Here is a 17,412-nt window from a genome sequence, read left to right as displayed (position 1 = left end):
CAAGCCAGCAGAGGGCGCTCCTCAACGAAACAAGGTTTGGTAGAAGGAACCAATAGGATTTTTCTGCATGATTGTGCCTTGAGAAATTGCATCCCTGGGCTTTACTTTAGATTTTAGGATTTAAGGGATCAGATAATTCCATTATCTTAAAGCTGTGACTAATTTATTATATCTCATGATTTTGTGGATCAGGGATTAAGGCAAGACTAGTCTGGGAAATTCTGCTCACTATAGCAGTGACTGAGCCTCTGTGGTATTCAGCAGGGCTGATCTGGTCTGGAGGATCCAAGATGGTGTAACTCACATAACAGATATAATTTTACATTTTGTGTAGTTATTTGACTACTATCTGTCTCCCTTACCAGTCCAAAAACTACCAAAGGGCAGGGGACTGTGTTTTTTTTTTTTTTTTTTTGGTCTATCATTTTATTCCTAGTGTCCTGCATAGTGCCTGACTCATTGACAGTACTTAGAAAATATTTGTTAAATAAATCAACAATATGATTCTTTTAAAATTTTTTATTTGTTCTTTTTAGATATGCATGACAGTACAGTGTATTTTGACATATTATACATACTTGGAATATAACTTCCCATTCTTGTGGTAGTTCATGATATGGAGTTACACTTGTCGTGTATTTATATGTGAACATAGGAAAGTTATGTCCGATGCATTCTACTGTCTTTCCTATTCCCATTCCTCCTCCCTTCCCTTCATTCCCCTTTGTCGAATCAAATGAACTTCTATTCTTTCCCCCCACAATAATATGATTCTTATGAAGAGTGTCAGGATCTGCAGAAAAAATGGCACAGGTGGGTGTTACCAATGATGACTGTGGCTCAGTAAGGGGCTACATTGTGCTAAGTACTTTACAACCTGGCTGGTTGGTATTATTCATCCCCATTTTACAGATGAGAACTGAGGTTGCCCTTACATAGCTTCAAAAAGTGAAACACAAGAAGTACCTTTCGTATCTCCAAGCAGAGGGTCTAGAGTAAACTTGGGTGATCAAGCAAACTATTAAAATGAATAATTTGGGACATAGAAACCAGATGAAATGATGAAAGACCAGAAGCCATATTTTCAAATCAGTCACAGACAATCCTGCTTTTATAGTTATCTGAGTAATGGAAGCAAAACTATCCCAACTGTTGGTGGAAATTCACCTGAATGTTTATCACCGCATTCACTTGTTCCTTGAAATCTATGTAATTGTTTCTCTTCCTTCCTTATTGCTTTACTCTATTTATTTTGCTGTTGGCCCCGGAACCCTAGGTCTTAAACATGCTTGGTACTCACTAACCAGTGAACCGCCCCCCTACCCCAGCCCAGATTTATTCATTTTTGATTTTTCCACTTAATTGGAATTTTCTGTCAACATGTTGGATTTTATTTTAAAAAGTCTATTTTTTTTGGTTTTTCTTTATCAAGAGTTGTATTATTTCTTCTTCTTCTTCTTCTGTTAAATAGTGTATAAGGTAACAGATTTTTTTTGGTGTTGTTAGAGTAAATTGTAAAATGTTGAGTTCTTAATCAAAATTGTCTCCATGTACTTGTAACATTTACAGTTGGACCCAAGAGTTTCCACATCCAATATTTGTGGAGTCAGAAGGTACATATTTTTTTCTAGTACATCACTTCAATTGTTAAAAGTCATTTCTGAAAAAATACCGCAGCTGCCAAACTGTTCTTTCTTTCTTTTCTTCCTTCCTTCCTTCCTTTCTTTTTTTGGTGGTGCTGGGGATTGAACTCAGGGCCTTATACATGTGAGACAAGCACTACGCCCCCAGCCCCCAACATGTCCTTTTTATTGATTTACTTTTTAAGAAATAAAAGTGCCTTTTTCACAAAGAGCATTTAAATTATAAATTTAAATTAAATTCTAACCCTTTATGTTAGAATTATGTTTTTCTAAGGAAGGTGGAACATTTTGCTTGAAATATATTTTGTCTTTATGATACAAAATATTCACTGATCAGTTTCTTTTAGCCTCTTTTCTAAGCAGCAGCACTTGACATTGTAGATGAAGAATAAAGAGGAAATGTAACTTGTCTGAAATATAAAGATGGGAGGGGAGAGAGCAGGAGAAGGTATTCTCAGTCTAATTCCATCCATTGTTTGTTTTTGGTTTAATCCATTGTTTTTAATGTAAGGAATCTTCCACTTAGAATAAGCTAAAGATGGACCATCTTAGAATGCTGAGGGAACCTACCCAACTAATATATCATGAATGAGAAAGACTCAATTTAGGGACTAGGAGGGGAAAAAGAAAACTTTTCTGTTTTTAAATTTACTTTTTATGTTAGTTCTTTTGTGTATGGTGCTGGGGATTGAACCCAAGCCCTCATGCCTGCCAGACAAGCTGTCTACCATTCATCTACATCCCCAGTCCCCTAAATTTATTTTGTAAATTGACACGTAAAAATTGCCCATATTTATAGGGTGCCATGTGATATTTTGATATATATGATAATGTGCAAACCAGGACAAGGCAAGCATATTTATCTCTTTAAAGATGCAAACTTTCAAAACTCCTTTTTTCTACCTTTGGAAACATATGGTATATTATTGTTATCTATAGTCACCCTTCCACACACCAGAACTTCTTACCCCTACCTAACAACAATTCAGCACTTGTTGACCAGTGTTTTCCTATTCCCCTTCACCCCTTCTCTTCCCAGCCTCTGGTAACCCTAATGCAACTTTTGTATGCTCCTTTATAGTTTTATCAATGACAGGCCTTTAGAATGGTTTAGTAACAAGGCTCTTGACTGAAGTCCCATGGGGATCAGAGCATTAGCAGGTTATCTGATGCCCCCTCTCTCTGTGGGCTCTGTGTTGTCTGAAGGGAACAAGGATATGGTCCTCTGAGGGGGCTCTTCTGGATCTTGTTATCACGGAGGGGAAATACCCAGGTGCCAGAAAAGTCAACTCAGTCCCCTGCAGCCAGTCAGCAAAGGAGTTGGTCCAAACTGACAAGCAAAACAAAGCCCAACAAAAGCAGCTGGAACCCAAACAAACAGACTTGGGTGAGGCTGGGAGGGGTGTCAGGCATGGCGTCACCAGGCTCCAGGCCAGGCTGTTGCCTGGGTGACAGCCAGTCCGTTTACCAGCGGGCAGCAGAGCCAGTTCTCTGAGGGGGAAGCCCAAAGAGGGGGCAGGAGTGCCCAGGGGAGCCCGCGCTTCTCCAAGTAACAGAAACCACAGAGAAGGCTTGGCTGCTTCCAGAGGAGCTGGGCGGGAGGCCTGGGGAGGGGAGGGGTGGCATTACAGCAGTGAAGTGGCTACTAAAGCAGCAAAGAGTGCTCTGCAAAGGCTGGAGCGGCTTCTGGGCAGAAAGGACATGTGGTTCTGGTGACTTTCTGGGAAAAACATGAAGTGGATCAGAGTTTGAACACTGCGGCCCTCCACCACACGAGCCAAGGAAGGAGAGAATAGGGGCTTTGGGAACCTTGGGGGTGGACTATGCAAACACCTTGTGCTCTCCAGGAGCTGCTGCTGCTTTATTTGTTTTTTACCTTGACCCCAATTCCAGTAATTACCTGGTGGACAAGGAATAATGACGCTTTGTGTAAAGCAGAAATGAGAAAATCTCTGCTTTGATGGGCTTGCTATAGGATCAAGTCCGACCACCAGCCATGCTCGTGCCCACCAGGGTGGGTTACTTTAGGATGGAGATGAGAGACCCTTTCTGGCCCGTGTGCAATGGGCCACACAAGACCAGCACAGTGCAGGAAAGCATCTTGGTCCTTCTTTCAGAAATCTTGCTCCCAAAGTGTCTGTCACACAAAAGGTGGGGTGGGTGTTGTATAGTTTCACTTACATAGGTTTTTTTGAGTGATCAAATTTATAGAGACAGAAGGTAGAATGGGGGTGCTAGGGGTAAGGGAAAGGAAAATGGGGCATCAGTGTTGAATGAGTATAGAGTTTCAGTCTGAGAAGCTGAGAACATTCTGGAAATGGGCAATGGTGATGGTCACCCAACAACGTCAATGTACTCAATGCTATTGAACTATACACTTAAAATAGGTTAAAATGGCAAACTTTGTGTTATGTATATTTTAGTACAAGGAAAAAAAAGCGTCTTTTTTGTAAAGACCGTCTTCCTGTTGTACCAGGAGACAGTGGCTCTTTCTTTCTTTCTTTTTTTGGTGCTGGGGATTAGGCAACCACTCTTCCACTGAGCCACACCCACCCCGCCCAGGCATTTGCTTGAAGGTGGACACCCAGGCTCAACTGTGTCCTCAAGTGGGACTTACCATCTTCCTTACACCATTGGATAATGGTGTAAGGAAGATGGTAAAGATTGGATAAGGAAGGTGCTCAGCGAACAGAAATGTGCCTGAGAATGTATTGTTATCTCACCATTCATTGTTCAGGTACCCAACTGCCAAGGGCAAGTTGAAAATAGGAGGAAACTGAGGAAATCATTGCATCTGACATTCAGAGGAACCGGAGGAAGGCCTGTCCCCTTGGAAAGGTAGAGAGTATTTGGGGCTCATTCTCAGGGGCCAGAAGGTAAGATGAACTCGAGCTATCACAGCAATTTAAAATACTTCTCCCTTTTTGCTCTGGATAAATTGAGAAATGGGTTAAACCCACCCATCAGGAGGAAATGAAATGAAATGAAACAATGTCAAAACATCACCTCTCAAATGTCATGAAGGGAAATGGTACAGTTACAACACTGTGTGAGTGGAAGCTTGTGGGATTTAGAACCCAGATACATGGGTGGAACCTGAGCCACCAGCAGAGTCCTGTTAAATGGCAACAATTTATTCAAGGCAACTTTTTTTTTTTTCAGTCTAAAGTAATGTCATTAATCCCTAGCACCACTTACCGAACATGTGTTACATTAGCATATGTTAGCATGTCCCAGGCACTCATCTAAATGCAGTATGTAACTTATCTTTTCAATTCCTCATACGAACTATGCAAGGCGAATCTTTTTTTATGGATGACAATATGAGATTTGGGTTTAGTGATTTGGTCTTTCTGGATTTTTGTTTCCTGATTTATTAAGATGAATGTTACATGGGGGCTGGGATTGTGGCTCAGTGGTAGAGCGCTTGCCTGGCATGTGTGAGACACTGGGTTCAGTTCTCAGCACCACATATAAATAAATAAATAAAAGATCCATGGGCAAAGATATATATATATATATATATATATATATATATATATATATATATATATATGAAGAATGTTGTAGCAAGAGAAGTTCAGTAGCTAGGAGTAATGTCAGGCTTTGAACCCAGGTCCATCTGACTCCAAAACTTAAACTGCAGTATGTCAGAGAAGACACTACTGCCCAGAAGGTTATGAAACAAAACCCATAATGGATATGATGCTCTGAGAGCAATTAGAATGAGCCATGGCTAAACTGCCTTACTATGACATGGTGTGATGTTACAATGACCTACACCAGGGAAGGGCACCAGAGTCACGAGTATGTGTGTGGGCAAGGATTTGACTTTAAAGTTGGATAAAAATGCAAAGTACACAAAGTCCAGGGCACGTAACAATGCTTGGTTGTGTTATGTGTGTTGTATGTTATATGAATTGTAGGTGTTGGTTGTGTGTCCAGTGTAAGTGCACTGTGTGTGTACGTATGTGACGTGCGTGCACGTGTGGGTTGTGTGAGGGAGGGAGGCTTGCTTGATGACTGATGGATTCAGTGCTGTAGACCAGACATTCTAACAGCCCACATGGTGCGTCCTATGAGTGTCCATTCCTCTCAGCACCTCGTGTATTAATTACTCACTCATCTTCACAACCACTCTGTGCAGTTGCTAACGATAGTGTGTTTATTTTAAGGGTGGGGAAATGGAGGCACAGAAAGATCCAGCAACTTGTCCTCTACCACCTTGATAGCAAGCAGTGGAGCTGGGATTTGAACCCAGGCAGGTTGGATTCTAATTCTGGGGTGTTGTATTCTGTTCTTCATTTGTGCCCCCAGATCATGTTGTGAGAAGTGATCCAGCTATTCTTCTTGTTCTGAGGCTGGAGGACCTGTAGACAACGTGAGCCTGTCTTGCCTGATTTGCACCCTTGGTTCAACATGAGGAGGGGAAGCTGATGATGTGCACCTTGCCGTGCATAAGCAAGTTTTGGAACCTTTATATATATATATATATCTTTATTATTATTATTTATTATTTTTTTATGTGGTGTGCTGAGGATTGAACCCAGTGCCCCATGCATGCTAGGCGAGCGCACTACCACTGAGTTCCAAATCCAGGCCCCTGTTACCTTTTTTTTTAAAATTAAAATTTTTATGTATAATGACAGCAGAATGTATTACAATTCTTATTACACATATAGAGCACAATTTTTCATATCTCTGGTTGTATACAAAGTATATTCACACCAATTTGTGTCTTCATACATGTACTTTGGATAATGATGTTCATCACATTCCATCATCATTTCTAACCCCATGCTCCCTCCCTATCCCTCCCACCCCTCTGTCCTATCTAGAGTTCATCTATTCCTCCCTTGCTCCCCCTCCCTACCCCGCTATGAATCAGCCTCCTTATATCAGAGACAACATCCAGCATTTGTTTTTTTGGGATTGGCTAACTTCACTTAGCATTATCTTCTCTAACTAAGTTTTAGAAGCTTAATGATATTAAGAACTGAAAAGGATTGTTTTCAACATTTTACATGGTGTAGAAAAAAATTGCTCCACCGATTGATCTCCAGTAAAACTGGGGACCACCTAGGTTGCGGGGTGTAACTCAGTGATAGAGCTCTTGCCTAGCATGTGAGAGACTCTGTGTTCAATCCCCAGCACTATAGTTTGGAGGTGGTTTGAATGTGTCCACCAAGATCTCATGTGTAGAAATTTAATTCCCATTAAGAGAATGGAAATTTAATCCAACTAGAGTTGGATTAAAGGTGGGCGCTTGGTGGAGGTGATTAAGATTAGGTAAAATTGTTAGAGTGGACCCCTCACTGATGAATCCTGGTGGTTTTATAAGCCAGGTGTGGTGACAAACACCTGTAATCTCAGCAGCTCAGGAGGCTGAGACGGGAGGATGGTGAGTTCAAAGCCAGCTTTAGGAACTTAGTGAGGCCCTGAGTAATTTAGCGAGGTATTGTCTCAAAATAAAAAACGGGGCTGGGGTTGTGGCTCAGTGGTAGAGTGCTTGCCTAGCATGTGCGAGGTGCTGGGTTGGATCCTTAGCACCACATAAAAATAAATAAATAAAATAAAGGTATTGTGTCCAAAAAAAAGGGAATGTGGTCAGTGTTTACGTGCCCCTGGGTTCAATCCTCATACCAAAAAGAAGAAGAAGAAGAATAAGAAGGAAAAAAAAAAAAGAGTGAAGGACAGTAGAGGACACACCCATGTGTACATACAGATGAGCCCTGTGTCTCTCAGGCCCAGCACTGTCTCAGGCCTCTGCCAGCAAGAAGGCCCCTCGAGAGCAGAACAGCCAAGTTCAAGGACAACCTGAGCAATTTAGCAAAATCTTTCTCAAAACCTCTCTTCTAAATAAAATGGCTGGGGATGTAGCTCAGGGGCAAAGCAGCCCTGGGTTTAATCCTCAGTGCCACTAAAAGAAAAAGCGGGGAGAGAAGAAGAAGATGATGGTTTCTCAACCATGGACCAGAACCATGAGCCCAAACCAACCTCTTTTCTTTGAAATGTACTGAGGCCATGGAATTGTGCTATTAGCAAGAGGAAATGGACCAATACACTCTGTATCTATGGGCCAGATGTTTTCTAGGGCCCAGGGATGGTCTGTGATTTCTTTGAGGTAGGACAGTGTTTCCTTTTGACTTTCTCCATCTGCCTTCCTGGGGCCTTGCATATTAAAGTTGAGGATGACAGGGGAGGTCTTTGGTAGTGCCACTCCAGGTGGAGAAGAGGACTGGTCCTGTAACTGTAGCAATACAGGGGGGATGGCTGTCCCCTCATCCAGGCATCCATCCAGTCAGCCAGCCAGCGGATGTTCACTAAGCAACCATTAAGCAACAGACTCTGTGTTAGGTGTCAAAACCTCAGTGATGAATGAGGTAAAGTAGCTCCTATTGGGGGAGCATCTATTCCTTGTAGTAAAGAGACATCAAATAAGTTAATTAACACAAAACAAATAAACCCACATAGAGACAAGTTCTATGAAGAAAATAAAGCACTGTAGACAGTGTGGCCACTAGGGGCACTCCTGAGACTGTGCCTCTCACCTTACACTCAGCCCCAAGCCCAGGCCACATTCACCCGCAGTGGGCTGTTTTCTCGTTTTCACCTTCTCCTCCCACGAGGAACTGAGGGCACCTCACTTCCCCAAGCTCTCAGCTGCAGAATGGAGGTGAATGATGGACACATGGGCAGGGCGTGAGGACCTGAGGCCAGACCCAAGGAGGGGGAAAGGGGTTTGAAGAGTGTGGTGGTCTTCATTGGTTACCTTCTCGGTATCCACTCCTCTTCTCCCCACTTCCTAAGCCACCCAGGTTCTTGGAGGTTTCTTTTTTTTTTTTTTTTTTTTTTTAAAAGAGAGAGTGAGAGAGTGAGCGAGAGAAAGAGAGAGAGAGAATTTTTCAACGTTTTATTTTTCATTTCTCGGCGGACACAACATCTTTGTTGGTATGTGGTGCTGAGGCTCGAACCCGGGCCGCACGCATGCCAGGCGAGCGCGCTACCGCCTGAGCCACATCCCCAGCCCCTCTTGGAGGTTTCTGATGGGTCTGAGCCTGTCAGCACAGAATCAATAGGGCTTGGTTGAGGCTGTGAAGTGGGAAATGTGAAGCTGAGTTTTCGATGGATACAGAAGTGAAGTTTTCTTCCTTCCTGGTGTAGACGTAGATGTATGGAGCCCAACTCCATTTTGTCACCTTGATGGAAGCCATCCTGAGGATAGAGCTAACACACAGAAGAGGGCAGAGAGCAGAGAAGTGGAGCCAGAGTCCCAGATGAACTGCTCTTGAAACCACATCACTGGGTTTTTCCTTTTTCTCTTTCCCTGTACTAGATATTGAACCCAGGGCCTTGCCCATAGTATACAAGAACTGAGCTACATCTGTAGCCCTTTTTATTTTATTTTTTTTGGTACAGGGATTGAACCCATCAGTGCTTAACACATTAAGCCACATCCCTAGACCCTTATTTTTTGTGTGTGTTTTGAAACAAGGGCTCACTAAATTGCTTAGGGCCTTGATAAGTTGCTAAGGCTGGCTTTGAACTTGCGATTCTCCTGCCTCAGCCACTGGGATTTCAGGTGTGCACCACCCACCTTCCAAGCTTTTAATTTCTTTTTCATTTCGTTTTGTCTTGTTTTAGTACTGGCAGTTGAACCCAGAGGCACTTAACCACTGAGCCACATCCCCATCCCTTTTTTGTATTTTGTTTAGAGACAGGGTCTCACTGAGTTGCTTAGGGCCTCGCTGAGTTGCTGAGGTTGGCTTTGAACTCATGATCCTCCTGCTTCAGCCTCCCAAGCTGCTAGGATTATAGGCATGCGCCACTCTGCAAGCCTAGTTTTTATTTATTAATGGACTTTATTGCACACAAACCCTTCTTGGGTATCATACAGGTTTACACCTTTACGTGGTTTTCAATTTCCTGCTGCTGCTCTTCCGGGGATTTGGCAAGCACTTTTCACATAGAAAAGTGCAGCTTTAGTGCTGTGATGGGTAGGCCAGGTGGAATGGGACAGTCTCCTGGCTTTACAGTCAGTTTGGGGCAGAATTTACTTTCCCCAATCTGAAGAAGACCCTGGCCAGACCCTGAATCTGGCCCCTAGCAAATGCAAAGCAGGATTTAATGCAGGCCTTGCTCAGAGTTTGCTGGAAGAAGCAGCCTATTCCTGCTCTCTGGCTTCTTAAATGATAGCAACCCAGGAAAGCAGACTGGGTATGCTGTTTCTTCAAAGCTAATGGACCCAGCTGAACCCCAAAGGCATCATAGAGAGTTTACCATGGACCAGCACTTAGTGTGCGTGTGTGTGTGTGTGTGAGAGAGAGAGAGAGAGAGAGAGAGAGAAGGAGGGAGAGAGGGAGAGAGGGAGGGGGGAGAGAGAGAGAAGGAGGGAGAGAGGGAGAGAGAGAGAGAGAGAGAGAGAGAGAGAGAGAATGAAATATAGAGATAAAAGAATGATAGGGTCCCTATCTATTCCTATCATCTCCCATCTCCAGGGGAGATAAATCATGTTCCCAAAACAACACTTTCTATAGCATGGATCAGGTTTGGAGTCAGAATGATCAACACTCAAATTCTGAGCTGAATTCTAGTCCTGCCATTGAAAAATCTGCTTTTACATTAGAGGTGACACAAAGAGCTCTGGAACCTATGAATGGAAGATAGTAACTCTGGAAAAGGGGACTATCTTGAGTTTGCTGTATTAAGAATATTCGATTCTGTTATAGGAAATGAGAGAAATTTTGCTTATGATACAGACCCCAACATGGAATTTATGTGTTGAGTATAAAGTGATGAAAGAGATGAGATTGTTACTTATGGACAGAACAACGAGCACACCAAGTAAACCTGAGGTATCTACAAGGCATAGCTCACGTCTTCTCAAGATTAAAGCAATGTCCTTGCTAATTTGGTCACCCAGTGGCAACATTCATTAATTCAAGAAACAGAAAAATCCCGGAGCTGCTCTACAGATTAACTGGGGTGCTGAAGCCTGAGAGATGCACCTGCCTGGAGTCTGCCCACCCAGTCCCGCCAGCTTGTTGACCGCAGCACCTCCTTCCAGCCGTTCCACTTTTCTGCCCTGAACTCCAACTGCTGTAGCCGCACTGGCAGGAAGAGAGGGAGGACAGATGTGAGAATGTGATATAAAGTGGGAATCAGGGTGATTCTCCCACCTGCTTGCTGCCATCTGAAGTGTGTCCCCTGGTCCCATCTCTCTGCTTTTGCTTCTGTGTTAAATTGATTAAATAAGCTATGGGATTCAACACCTTCATTGGCCTTCTCCATTCTGTGACTTCTGGGGTGGCTTGTTGCAAGTGTCCTTAGAGGCCACCATGGCCTCAAGGGAGTTCTTGAACAACAGGACATGGCGCATCATGCAGGTGATTTATGAGGGAACCCTGGATGGAGGAAGTCTGTGGGGCAGTGAGAGGAACAGGGGAAGAGGACCCACTCTGCTGAGCCGTAGCCTCAGCCTGATCCCAAGGTGGAGCTCTGGGGTATGGGCGGCACCACTGGTTTTTCTCCCTGCACGCAAGAAGGCTGGCCTTTTGAACCTTGTTCCAGGGGCTGATGCCAAAGGGGCTTTGTGTAGGGCACCAGCAGCACCTGTTGCAGGGGATCCGCCTGAACTCCCCTTGCAGGTGAGTTTTACAGGTAAGGACCTCTCTCTTGAGAAACGTTGGGAAAGTAGTAACAGAAAGGCAAGGTGCAGTATAACTTGGAGGCCTCTGAAAGCCAGAGCAAGAAGTTAAGAACTAACCCCCCAGGCAGGAAGCCACAGGGAGCCACTGTATGTTCTTGAGCACCTGTGTGAATTGGAGCCATACTTAAGAGGAGTTCTACAGCAGGGGCATGTGTTGAGAGGTAGCTGCTGGTAAGAAGAACAGCTGGGACCAGCCTATGCTGTAATACGATTAGCTTAGAGCATCTTTCTTTCTTGAGCCATTGGACAACCTTATGCACTCAGAAGACTTCTTAGCAGGGTCTAGTTTGGTGGCTATCTTTCTGGCCTGAATCTTATAGGGTCTACCTTTTCTTAAGAACCAGTCTGGTCTGGGCTGGAGCTGGAGCTCAGTGGTATAGAGCTCTTGTCTAGCATGCCCAGGCCCTGGGTTCGATTCCCAGCACTGTCATGCACAACAGGAAGTAAGCCCTCTGCTTTGGGGGCTGGGGGTGAGTGAAGATGGAAAAGGATGTTTTGCTGGAGGCTTCCCTCAGGACCTAACACCTCCAAAAAGCTGATCTAGGTGCTGTGGGGAAGCTGGAGCTGTACAAACCATTGCTATTACCTAATCTCTAAGTAATACTGAGTTTATAAGCCTCAAGCTTTAATCCAAGGCACTATGGTCAGAGGCACACTTCTTCTTTTTAATTTTTTTGGTATTGGGAGTGAACCCAGGGGTGCTTAACCACTAAGCCACATCCCCAGCCTTTTTTTTAATATTTTATCTAGACACAGGGTCTTGCTGAGTTACTTAGGGCCTCACTAAGTTGCTGAGGCTGGCTTTGAACTCTTGATCCTCCTGCCTCAGCCTCCTGAGCCACTAGGATTTCAGGCATGCACCACCGTGCCTGGCTAGAGACACATTTCTCGACCTCAGACATAGCCAGCCACCAAGCAAGGAGTCTCCTTAGAGTGGAGATTTGACTGTCAATCAAAACCTTAAAGGGTAGTGGCTCTTCAACTTCTACATGCAAAAGACTACCTGAGTGTTCTTAAAAAGAGTTCAGAGTTCTGGGCCCCTTGTGCAGAGATTCTAAGTGGGACTAGGGTCGAGGAGGAAGAATTTGCATTTTTAGGTTAACTTGCATGTACCTGGGAACAGGTGGTCCAAGCATCTTTCGTGGGAATGGGGAAAGTTCAGCATTTGCTTATTCAGGAAACGTTAACATCCCTATGAAGAAGTAATATTATTTTTATTCTTCTCAATTTACAGATAGCAAAAATTAGGCTCAAAAGGATTAACTGAACTTCCCAAAGTCACAGAGCTAGTAAATGACCAGACTGGGCTTCCAACTCACTTAGATGCCTGTGCAGCCACCTGAGATCTGGAGAAAGAACAGCAGGGACATGTGCAGGCTTAGCTCCTGCTGTCCCTCAATATGAGCCTCTGTTTGAGCCACAGCAACGGAGTCAGGAACAGGCTAAGTTGTGCTTCAACAACAAATGAGCCAAGTTCGTTTCTTGTTCACACTGTTCAATGCAGACTAGCAGGGATCTCCATTCATTACAGTTGACCAGGGATCCAGGCTGACAGAAGCTCCATCTTGACATGGGCCTCTGTTGCAGAAGTAGGGAAAGGAGAATGCTGGCTCTTGAACCAGGCTTTTGTGTCTGGAAATGACATGGGTGTCACTACTGTTCAAATTTCATTGGCTAACTAAGTTCCATGGCCATGGCTGAGTTCATCAGGGTTCACCACATCAACCCATCATGAGACCCCGAAGGGCCTTCTCTTGTGAGTTGACCCATCTACCTGACATGTCCTGTCTCTGCTGTTCAGCCTAGCTAGTGCTCCTCAGGATCTAATTCTCCATCACCTGCCATCAGCTCTGGACAGCCTTTCTCAACCCACCCAGGCTGGCTTAGGCACCCTGGTTTGCAGCTCCCAGAGGATCCTGGGCTTATTTCCATTATGGTGCATGTCATGTTGCATTGTAACTGTTCATTTCCTTGTCTGTCCCCTGCCCCACCGGAATGTAGGCTCCTGAAGATGGGAACAGGTAGTGACAAGTCTTACATCTCCAGCTCCTGGAAGACAGATGTGGAGGAGCTCAGTGGTGGAACAGTAGGGTAATTAAGAGCTGGGTTTCGGGCCTTGCGGTCCTTTCCCGAAGGAACAGGATGTCTGGGGGCTTTAGAAAATGGGGAAGAGGAAGGCTAGCATTCTGTGACTTCAGGATGAGCAAACTGCAGATGAGGGAAGAAACCCCTGCTTAAGCAGTGGTCTTTTTCCAAGGCTTTGCCTCATTATGGAAAGAGTTGTCTCAAACCTAGGTTAGTCACTGCCCAGCGCCTGCTGTGTCACCACAGGGTGATCTTCAAGGGTCCAGGGAGAGGATATTCTGCTTCTGGGAGAAAAACCTCACAGTTCTCACTCTGGGCGCCCTGGTAGGCCTTAAAGGCCATGTTGGCCAAGGGTCTGGTGTCTCTGGCCTCCTCAGAGACAGCTTTGCCGGTGCCCTCTGATGCCACAGCCTCTGTGTGCTGGGAAAGACTGCTTGGGTCAAGAACAGGCAAGGCCTGTCCAGCAGGGGCATGACTGACTCTGTGGGGCCCACCTGCTGGGTGCCTCCACTTGGGGTAACCACAGAGGAGGGACAGGAGCCCAGCACTGGTGCAAAGGACTGAAGTTGGGGCTTTGACCTGCTGTTAACCCGGCCTCTGGGGCCTCAGTCTTTCTCCCACTTCTCACCTCACACCTGAGACTCCAGGGAAGGAACCTTTTCTAGTTCTCAGGATACCCCACACTCTCTCGCTCCCAGGCCTGTGTGTGCATTAGTCCTGAAACAACCCTTGGCTCCTTCATTGTGTTTATTTATTTGCAAGAAATTAAACTCTTCAAGTGATGTGCCTCCCTGTGATACAGCTTTCACTGAAGTGGAGGGGGTGTTTTTCTAAGGTGGGGTTCCACTGCACTCTGGCATTCAGCTCTCCTCTTTCCCTCCTCTTCCCTCCCCACCCAGATTCCTGGGGCACTTCCAGTCCCCTCCTCCCATAATAACTACTTCCTTCCTGAAAAGCCTTAGGACCACCAGACGCCCTAGGCCTAGGGTTCAGCTGTTGTTCAAATTTAAGATCTTTAAAAAAATTTTAAACTTGGGGATTAAACCCAGGGTTTCACTATCACTAAGCTACATCCCCAGCTCTTTTTATTATTTTTTATTTTGAGACAAGATCTCATTAAGTTGTCCATGCTGGCCTCAAACTTGTGATCTTTCTGTCTTAGCCTCTTACTGGGATTATAGGCATGTGCTACCTTATCTGGCCTCAAGGTCCTTTCTTGAAAAAGCAACTATTCTTTTAGAGCAATCTCTCTGTGCACCTCAGCTGCTTGACATATTCTCCATCTCATTATGTGCTGTTTCTTTTGCCTGGATGCCTGGTCCCACCTGGCCTACCTAAGTGTGACTTCTTAAGTCTCAGCCTGCCTGAGCCCCTAAAGCTTAGAACAGCGTCTTGCCACTGTGCCCTGGTGTCCTCAATAACATGCTTTGCATAAGCCTATTGTTAGATTTTTAGGAATTTTGCAAGATGGTTGTTAAACTCAACCATTATTAAAAATTCAGTTATGGTAATAAATACCCCAAACTCATTGCTTCTTAATTAATTTATTTTGTTATTACCTTTGTTCTGGAGGTTATGTATTTATTTATTTATTTTAGTACTGGGGATTAAACCTCAGGGTGCTTAACCATTGAGCCACATCCCCAGCCCTTTTAAAATATTTTATTTAGAGGCAGGGTCTTCCAAGTTGCTTAGAACCTCCCTAAGTTGCTGAGGCTGGCTTTGAGCTCATGATCCTCCTACCTCAGCCTCCTGAGCCACTCAGATTACAGGCGTGTGCCACAGTACCTAGCTCTTGAGGTTATTTACTCTCTTTTATCTATGTGGTGAAAATATTACTTGTTTTGTAGGCTACTGTACATCTCATTCCAAATCTGCACTCAATGGTATCACTTTGGTAATTGGTGGGAGTATACATGCCACAAAAACAGGGAAACACTGTAAATGGGGAACTGATTTATTGTTGTATGAATAATCTATATTTAAGGAAGTGATGAAGAATATGGTCATAATGCAGATTAAACTTAAAAGTGTTCGTTTGTAGCTTTTGTGTTGTGCATAGCATGAAAAATTGAGGAAATACTCTTTCAGTATTCAAGACAATTATCCAGTTCAGCAAAGAAGTTGCTCATGATATTTACAAGTATGTGAGGTTCTGACATTTAAAAAAAAATTATTTCACTTTTATTGAATGGATGATGTCAGCCAATTCTGTTAGGACTATACTTGTTCACCTAATATAGCAATAGGTGGCTACAGGCCAAGCGTTCAGTGACTGTTCGTGAAGGTGTTCTGTAAACATCAACTGTTTATATGGAAGTTACAATGAAGAAAAATTGCATATTTTGCTATTATTTATAAGCTACATCCTGCACACCCTTTTTATCAGCTATGTTAATAAACACACAGATATACACATAGAGTTATATTTTTCTGGAGAGGTGATTGTTATACGTTTATGTGCACGCCACTGCTCAGTCTCCTGTAGCCACAGTGGAACTTCCCTGTTTGCTGTAAATGGCTGGTTTGCGTATTGCTGTCCCCCTCAGGACTGTAGCTCTCTGAGGGGAGGCTCACCTACATGTAATCTCTTTTGTGTATCAATTCCCCAAGCGCTGGTATTAGATCTAGTGTTCAGGTTCTACTCCATAAACACCTGTTGCATGAATATGCTAATACAAAACTACTCTTCCAGGTCCAATGGCAAGGCCCTAACTCTTGCCTTCTGTGTCACCTGGGGAAACAGAAGTAGCTGTTAAGGCAGAGTCTGGTGTGACTGGTCCCAAGGTAGCTGGCACAGGCTTTTGCTTCTCTCAGTTCTTCTGCCCAGGCCCAGGAAGTGGCCCAGTGCCATGGGGGTTCTCTGACTGCCTTGTCCCACCTGTAGCCAGAAGATTCTGGGCCAACAGGGGCATGAGGAGAACTCAACATGCTGAGCATGCAGGTAGGTGAGAGGAGGTCACAGGATCAGGCCATAAGCCCCTTGAGGACAGGCACAGATCTCAGTTGTCTTATCCTCAGGACCTGTCTTGACCCTGCCTTCCCTGTCTTCTCCCCTCTGCTCACGTCTTCTAGCCATCCTGGCTCATGGTTCTCCCTGAAGCAGACCATGCTTTTCCCCACTAAGGGATCCTGCACCTACTGTCCTCTGCACCTGGACTGCCTTTCCACAGGAATCTGCATGGCTTGCCACTGACATCAGGCTCCTGTCCAAATTGCTCCTTATCCGAGAGCCTGCAGTGGCCACTGTGCAGTTGCCCCGTCTTCCTATACTGCTTAACTTTTCCCCGGCCCTTGCCTCTGCCAAGAGATCACTTGCTTATGTTCCACCTCCTCCCACTGAACTGTATGACAGCAGGGATTCTTCCTGTTCTGTTCCCCATGTTGCCCCAGGATCTAGAACACCCTAAGTGGATATATAGTCATCACTTACAGGAAGTCTGAAACCCAACCCACAGCTGCAAGAATGAAGGATATGTTGTCAGAAAAGTAGGCGCCAGATACAGCTCTCCAATTTCCTAGGTGTCGTTGAGCCTCAGTCCATATTGATCTCTATTTATTTTCTTTTTAAAATTAAGCCAACATTCAGAAATTGAGACATTCCACAGAAGAGTTCAGAAGATCTGGCAACAGTGGGCCTACGCTGCTGGGGCCTCCAATTCGCTCCATTCCTTGCCAGTCTGGAAACATGTGCTTTGGTGCTGTCTCAAATGTAGCAGAGAATGCACTTTTCTCTTTGACTCTGGCCCTGGAGCAGGGCCCTCAACTACTCTGTGCCCTTTCATCTGCAAAAGGGAGTTGCCAGTGCCCTCCACCCCTCCCAGTCTGGCAGGAGGATTGGAAGAGAAAGTCCCTGGGAAGGCGACTGACTCTCTCCGCCAGGTACTGCCGTCCCATTTCCTGTTCCCTTGCTCCCTTCCAGACTCCACCACTTCTACCTGGGGGAGCTGCTTTCTGCAGGCCCAGGTGGGTCCT

The sequence above is a fragment of the Marmota monax genome, unplaced genomic scaffold, assembly GCF_021218885.2.
Source record: "Marmota monax isolate L192 unplaced genomic scaffold, Marmota_monax_Labrador192_F-V1.1 WCK01_AAM20220418_F8-fsc00017, whole genome shotgun sequence".
Lineage (NCBI taxonomy): Eukaryota > Metazoa > Chordata > Mammalia > Rodentia > Sciuridae > Marmota > Marmota monax.
The sequence above is the reverse complement of the archived record's forward strand: the minus strand, read 5'-3'. Positions refer to the sequence as shown.